We start from the raw sequence: 7,500 nt of genomic DNA, 5'->3' as shown, positions 1-7,500 counted from the left end.
TTCAATCGAATTTCATAAAAATCGCTCAAAGGCAAAAAAAACAAAGTCTAGAGGAGAGTGCGTTCGAACACAACAATATTCATATTATAACGTATATAAATGATAAATATACCGCGACACGCGCGACTCCGTATCGTCGCGAAAAATCGTTCGCGAACGCGTCTTATGCGCCTCACCAGTGGTCTCTGCTGCGTCGCGTGTCTATATTCTCTTTTTACACTCTTCTCCTTCTTCTATCACATTTTACTCGATCGCGAAAAAGACTCTCGCTAGACGATCTCGCGCTCCGGTTAACTTTAACGCCCGTCCGAGAAGAATTTTCGGGGACTGGACGACCGAAGCGGATCTCGCGCGGTCTCGCGATCGACAGTGAAGAGAAGTGCAGAAGAGGAAAAGAAGACACGACAAACACACACCATGGGGCGACCGACGCGTTCGTTTCAACGCTTTCGCACAAAGTCGGCGGCGGTTATATATTTATATCATTATATTCCGGCGGACGGGACGCGACGTTCGAAAGCCTCGCCAAAGAGGAGCTCCTGCCTCTTCCTCTCTCTTTTCTACGAGAAAAGATAAACGTATTTTACGGGGATACGGAAACGTTACCACGTGGTGTCACACACGATCGTCCGTCTCTTCTCTATAGCAGAAACCGATAAAAATACACCTCCCGAAAGAGAGTATATGGTGATTCTTTTTATATATATATATATTTCGAAATACAACTGAACGTGGCGGAAGCGCACGGTGGTGGTCCAGCGAGGACACGCGACGACGGGGAATAAGAACTATTCGACCCGTTACGAATACGCATGCTCGTCCCGCACGATTTTAACACACACCGTGTTTTTCTCCAGTCGTCAAAGCGTTCGTGCGTCGAATTCGAAAAATAAAAAAAAAAGAAAAACACCTTTTCTCTCTCTCGGGGTAAAAGAGTCGATGTGTATTGTGTATAAAGGTTCTGCGAGAAGTCTCGTTTTGACGTGTGTTCCGCCGATAACGACGATCCTCCGAAACGGGGATACAGAAACGTTACACCTCACAACACGATCTCCGTCTCTTCTCTATAGCAGAAACCGATAAAAATACACCTCCCGAAAGAGAGTATATGGTGATTCTTTTTATATATATATATTTCGAAATTCAACTGAACGTGGCGGAAGCGCACGGTGGTGGTCCAGCGAGGACACGCGACGACGGGGAATAAGAACTATTCGACCCGTTACGAATACGCATGCTCGTCCCGCACGATTTTAACACACACCGTGTTTTTCTCCAGTCGTCAAAGCGTTCGTGCGTCGAATTCGAAAAATAAAAAAAAGAAATACACCTTTTCTCTCTCTCTCGGGGTAAAAAGAGTCGATGTGTATTGTGTATAAAGGTTCTGCTGCGAGAAGTCTCGTTTTGCCGTGTGTTTCGGTAACGACGATCCTCCGAAACGTACATCTCATTCGTAAGAGAGGAAGAAAACAATCTCCCTGGGGCCAGTCGGTAATATACCGACATACGACGTGTCGTGCACATCCGTCTCACGCACGGTATACAAAATATGAATAAAACGTGTGTAGTCTCTCTCTCTCTCGACTTCTTAATATTTTCTTTCACCTCTGACGCATCATTTCAGGTGACGTCGGGAGCGCGGGAAAAAAAATTTTTCTAAACACACGAAACCGTTCATCTCACGAACAGCCGAAAAAGTTGTCGCTCAGATCCATATCGCAGTGGAGCGGTATCCGCGGGCGGTCGTAATTGAACGACGCACGACGCCGCGAACACTCACGCGAGTCCATACAAACGATTCCGATCGTTTTGCAACAACTAGAACGTACACTGTCCGTGAAATTCACAGAATTTTCGCGTGTCCGCGACAAACGCCGACGAGACACCCATCGTTCGCTCGTACGTAGCATCCTTCTCTTAACCCGACTCAGAAACGTTCTTTGCGCCCTTCGGTAAAAAAACGTTCGATCCGAAGAGGTGAACGACGGCGGGGATTTGACAGAGCTACGCAAGCAGTGTATGGTACGTAAACGACCCTCAGCCAGGCGTGGTCCAGGAATTGTATCCGTGGACCGCAATGTGCGTTCGAAATGTCGATGTTCATGTGTCCTGCAGTTCACACGTTGACGCGCAATTAGCTGCGTTCTTCATCGACCCACGAGCCAAGTGATCCACCGTTCAGGGTAATCGTATAAATTTTATATTTCACATATATAATTTTATTCTCATTTGTTCGACCTAATATCTCTCTTCTTTCAAAGAGAAGATAAAAGTTGATACCTGAATCTCCGACCAGCGCGCGAAGGAGATTCAGGCGTCGCCTTGGAGACGACACCGAAGCCTTTCGAGACGAAAAACGTTCAAGTAATATGTATATATTTCTCGACGTTCCGGGCGTATAGTGCATTCAAAAACCCGCGAAAGACGCAGAAGACTCGCACGCGTGGAAACGACGGGGATATATTTTGTATCCTACCCGATACTGAATCCATCGCGTGCAGTCGACCCTCGCGTTCTTCCGATCAGACGCATCTATTGTTGCGCGCATGTTTTCGCGTCGCATCGCGCGAAACGTTGCACGAATCGTACCGATCGATCGATTGAAAGCAAATAATGAAAAAAGACTTCACAGCTGGCTCTTTGCCGGTCATTCGTCCCATGTTATCTCTTGCCGCGAAATTGGCGCGCAAGAGTTGGGTGTCAGACGCGCGGCTTTAAAACGAGCTTCACGGCCGGTCCCTTCGTTACCGCTTTCGTTCTTTCTCTCGGAACGACCATGAACGAACACGACGAGCGACGCTACGGCATACACACGTCCACGGATTCGATTAAAAAAACAGACTTCACAGCTGGCTCTTTGCCGGTCATTCGTCCCATATTATCTCTTGCCGCGAAATTGGCGCGCAAGAGTTGGGTGTCAGACGCACGGCTTTAAAACGAGCTTCACGGCCGGTCCTCTCAATTCCGTGTACGGTACACGCAAGATGCGGGTTCCACTTCCAGACTACCCGGTCCCTTCTCTCTACGAGAATCGATAGTAGAAGAACGGCTCGAAAACGCGTCTCAGAGACTAGGGGAAAAGAAGCGGTATGCGAGCGAAACGAAAACGCATTATGGAAACGTCGCGAAACAATGTTCGACGGTTGCTCGGTTCCAATCGTGCGGCCGTTTCAATTTCTCGTGCGCTTCACCGTCCCTCCGTAACTCTGGCCGATCGCGTATACCGAAGAGCCGACACGCGCAAAAACCACAGGCATTGTATACTGTATATATATATGTTACAGTCACAGCCTTCGCGCGTTTTACTCTCCGACGCGGGGTTTCCACGACGAAAGAGAGACAGTTTCGTGGCGGGTGACTCGGCCGAATCGCTACGACGGGTATTTCTATTATAGAACGAATCATCGCCACCCTTTACCAGTGCCCGACGAAGGAATCACAAGGTCATCTGGAGTTTACAATGCCAGCGACGGTAATTCCAACGAAGACCCGATAAGTCAACTCATCGTTCTATTTCTCCCCGTACAGAAAAGCGAATCGACGCTAACGCACCTCGCGCAAGCACGAACGTTCTCTTCGCGTGGATCATCCCATCGTCGAAAGATGTAAAGACGCATTGGAGATCGTGGTCTCTGGCGGGCTCATTGCACGCCCCACTGCATATCTTTCCTCGAATCGAGAATGATTCGTCCACTAAGGCTGCGAAACTACGCGTCGAGGAAACTAGGGGAAAGAAGCGGGATGCGAGCGAAACGACAATACATTATGGAAACGTCGCGAAACAATGTTCGGCGGTTGCTCGTTTCCTCCTGCGGACGTTTCATTGCTCGGGCGCTTCACGTCCCTCCGTAACCTTCGCGCGATCGCGTGCCCCGGAGAGCCGGCAACCGGTGAACCACAGGCGTATAAACTATAGTCTTCTATAGCAAGCCTTCGGCGGTTACTCTCCGACGCGGGGATTCCACGACGAGAGAGAATTTCGTGGCGGGTGACATCGGTCGAAACGCTACGACGGGTATTTCTATTATAGAACGAATCATCGCCACCCTTTACCAGTGCCCGACGAAGGAATCACAAGGTCATCTGGAGTTTACAATGCCAGCGACGGTAATTCCAACGAAGACCCGATAAGTCAACTCATCGTTCTATTTCTCCCCGTACAGACAAGCGAATCAACGCTATCGCACCTCACGCATGCACGAACGTTCTCTTCGCGTGAATCGTCCCATCGTCGAAAGATATAGCCGCTTGGAGATCGTGGCCCATCAAGTTCTTCCGTAACTCCTGCGCGATCGCGTACCCCGGAGAGCAGGCAACCGGTGAACCACAGGCGTATAAACTATAGTCTTCTATAGCAAGCCTTCGCGTTTACTCTACGACGCGGGGATTCCACGACGAGAGAGATTTTCGTGGCGGGTGACACGGCCGAATCGCTACGACGGGTATTTCTATTATAGAACGAATCATCGCCACCCTTTACCAGTGCCCGACGAAGGAATCACAAGGTCATCTGGAGTTTACAATGCCAGCGACGGTAATTCCAACGAAGACCCGATAAGTCAACTCATCGTTCTATTTCTCCCCGTACAGAAAAGCGAATCGGCGCTATCGCACCTCACGCAAGCAGGAATGATCTCTTCGCGTGGATCGTCCCATCGTCGAAAGATGTAAGACGTACAGAAATCGTGGTCCATCACGATTATTCGTAACTCTCCGAGTCGCGTATCTGAGAGTAGGACAAACGGAGAACCACAGGCATAAATAATACTATATGTTTCTTATATAGTTAGCCTTCGCGTTTTACTCTCCGACATGGGGATTCCACGACGAGAGAGAGTTTCGTGGCGGGTGTCTCGGCCGAATCGCTACGACGGGTATTTCTATTATAGAACGAATCATCGCCACCCTTTACCAGTGCCCGACGAAGGAATCACAAGGTCATCTGGAGTTTACAATGCCAGCGACGGTAATTCCAACGAAGACCCGATAAGTCAACTCATCGTTCTATTTCTCCCCGTACAGAAAAGCGAATCGACGCTATCGCACCTCGCGCGAGCACGTAACTACTCTTCGCGTGGATCGTCCCATCGTCGAAAGATGTAAGACGCACGGAAATCGTGGCCCATCAACGTTTTTTTGTAACTCTGCCGATCGCGTATCACAGAGCCGAGACGCACATACCACAGGCGTATAATACCGTTTTCTTTCGTATGGTAAGCCTTCGCGTTTACTCTTCGGCGCGGGGTTTCCACGTCGAGAGAGACATTCGTGGCGGGTGACATCGGTCGAAACGCTACGACGGGTATTACTATTATAGAACGAATCATCGCCACCCTTTACCAGTGCCCGACGAAGGAATCACAAGGTCATCTGGAGTTTACAATGCCAGCGACGGTAATTCCAACGAAGACCCGATAAGTCAACTCAACGTTCTATTTCTCCCCGTACAGAAAAGCGAATCGACGCTGTTGCACCTCACGCAAGCACGAACGTTCTCTTCGCGTGGATCGTCCCATCGTCGAAAGATGTAAGACGCACGGAAATCGTGGCACATCACGTGTTTTCGGAACTCTGTCGACCGCGTATCTCAGAGACGACGCGCGCGAACCACTGGCATATACTATTATATATCGCGTTTTACCCTCCGACGCGGGGATTCCACGACGAGAGAGAGTTTCGTGAGCGGGTTGACTCGGAAGAAACGCTACGACGGGTATTTCTATTATAGAACGCATCATCGCCACCCTTTACCAGTGCCCGACGAAGGAATCACAAGGTCATCTGGAGTTTACAATGCCAGCGACGGTAATTCCAACGAAGACCCGATAAGTCAACTCAACGTTCTATTTCTCCCCGTACAGAAAAGCGAATCGACGCAATCGCACCATACGCGTGCACGTAAACAACTCTTCGCGTGGATCGTCCCATCGTCGAGAGACGTAAGTTTTCATAGTATGAATTCGCGTTTTACTCTCCGACGCGGGGATTCCACGACGAGAGAGAGTTTCGTGAGCGGGTTGACTCGGAAGAAACGCTACGACGGGTATTTCTATTATAGAACGCATCATCGCCACCCTTTACCAGTGCCCGACGAAGGAATCACAAGGTCATCTGGAGTTTACAATGCCAGCGACGGTAATTCCAACGAAGACCCGATAAGTCAACTCAACGTTCTATTTCTCCCCGTACAGAAAAGCGAATCGACGCAATCGCACCATACGCGTGCACGTAAACAACTCTTCGCGTGGATCGTCCCATCGTCGAGAGACGTAAGTTTTCATAGTATGAATTCGCGTTTTACTCTCCGACGCGGGGATTCCACGACGAGAGAGAGTTTCGTGAGCGGGTTGACTCGGAAGAAACGCTACGACGGGTATTTCTATTATAGAACGCATCATCGCCACCCTTTACCAGTGCCCGACGAAGGAATCACAAGGTCATCTGGAGTTTACAATGCCAGCGACGGTAATTCCAACGAAGACCCGATAAGTCAACTCAACGTTCTATTACTCCCCGTACAGAAAAGCGAATCGACGCAATCGCACCATACGCGTGCACGTAACAACTCTTCGCGTGGATCGTCCCATCGTCGAGAGACGTAAGTTTCATAGTAAGCCTTCGGCGTTTTACTCTCCGACGCGGGGATTCCACGACGAGAGAGAGAGTTTCGTGAGCGGGTTGACTCGGAAGAAACGCTACGACGGGTATTTCTATTATAGAACGCATCATCGCCACCCTTTACCAGTGCCCGACGAAGGAATCACAAGGTCATCTGGAGTTTACAATGCCAGCGACGGTAATTCCAACGAAGACCCGATAAGTCAACTCAACGTTCTATTTCTCCCCGTACAGAAAAGCGAATCGACGCAATCGCACCATACGCGTACACGTAAACAACTCTTCGCGTGGATCGTCCCATCGTCGAGAGACGTAAGTTTTCATAGTATGAATTCGCGTTTTACTCTCCGACGCGGGGATTCCACGACGAGAGAGAGTTTCGTGAGCGGGTTGACTCCGAAGAAACGCTACGACGGGTATTTCTATTATAGAACGCATCATCGCCACCCTTTACCAGTGCCCGACGAAGGAATCACAAGGTCATCTGGAGTTTACAATGCCAGCGACGGTAATTCCAACGAAGACCCGATAAGTCAACTCAACGTTCTATTTCTCCCCGTACAGAAAAGCGAATCGACGCAATCGCACCATACGCGTGCACGTAAACAACTCTTCGCGTGGATCGTCCCATCGTCGAGAGACGTAAGTTTTCATAGTATGAATTCGCGTTTTACTCTCCGACGCGGGGATTCCACGACGAGAGAGAGTTTCGTGAGCGGGTTGACTCGGAAGAAACGCTACGACGGGTATTTCTATTATAGAACGCATCATCGCCACCCTTTACCAGTGCCCGACGAAGGAATCACAAGGTCATCTGGAGTTTACAATGCCAGCGACGGTAATTCCAACGAAGACCCGATAAGTCAACTCAACGTTCTATTA

At 49.5% G+C, this 7,500-nt stretch overlaps 1 non-coding gene across 1 annotated transcript; it reads right to left on the bottom strand.

The window, feature by feature from the left end:
• Window positions 1-2,031: 2,031 nt before the first annotated feature.
• On the bottom strand, window positions 2,032-2,186 carry LOC143176558 (5.8S ribosomal RNA). The gene has a single exon (XR_013001090.1). It is a non-coding gene; the product is annotated as a 5.8S ribosomal RNA (ribosomal RNA).
• Window positions 2,187-7,500: the final 5,314 nt, after the last annotated feature.

This window comes from Nomia melanderi, unplaced genomic scaffold, assembly GCF_051020985.1.
Source record: "Nomia melanderi isolate GNS246 unplaced genomic scaffold, iyNomMela1 scaffold0629, whole genome shotgun sequence".
NCBI classification, from domain to species: Eukaryota; Metazoa; Arthropoda; class Insecta; order Hymenoptera; family Halictidae; genus Nomia; species Nomia melanderi.
The sequence above is the reverse complement of the archived record's forward strand: the minus strand, read 5'-3'. Positions and strand labels throughout refer to the sequence as shown.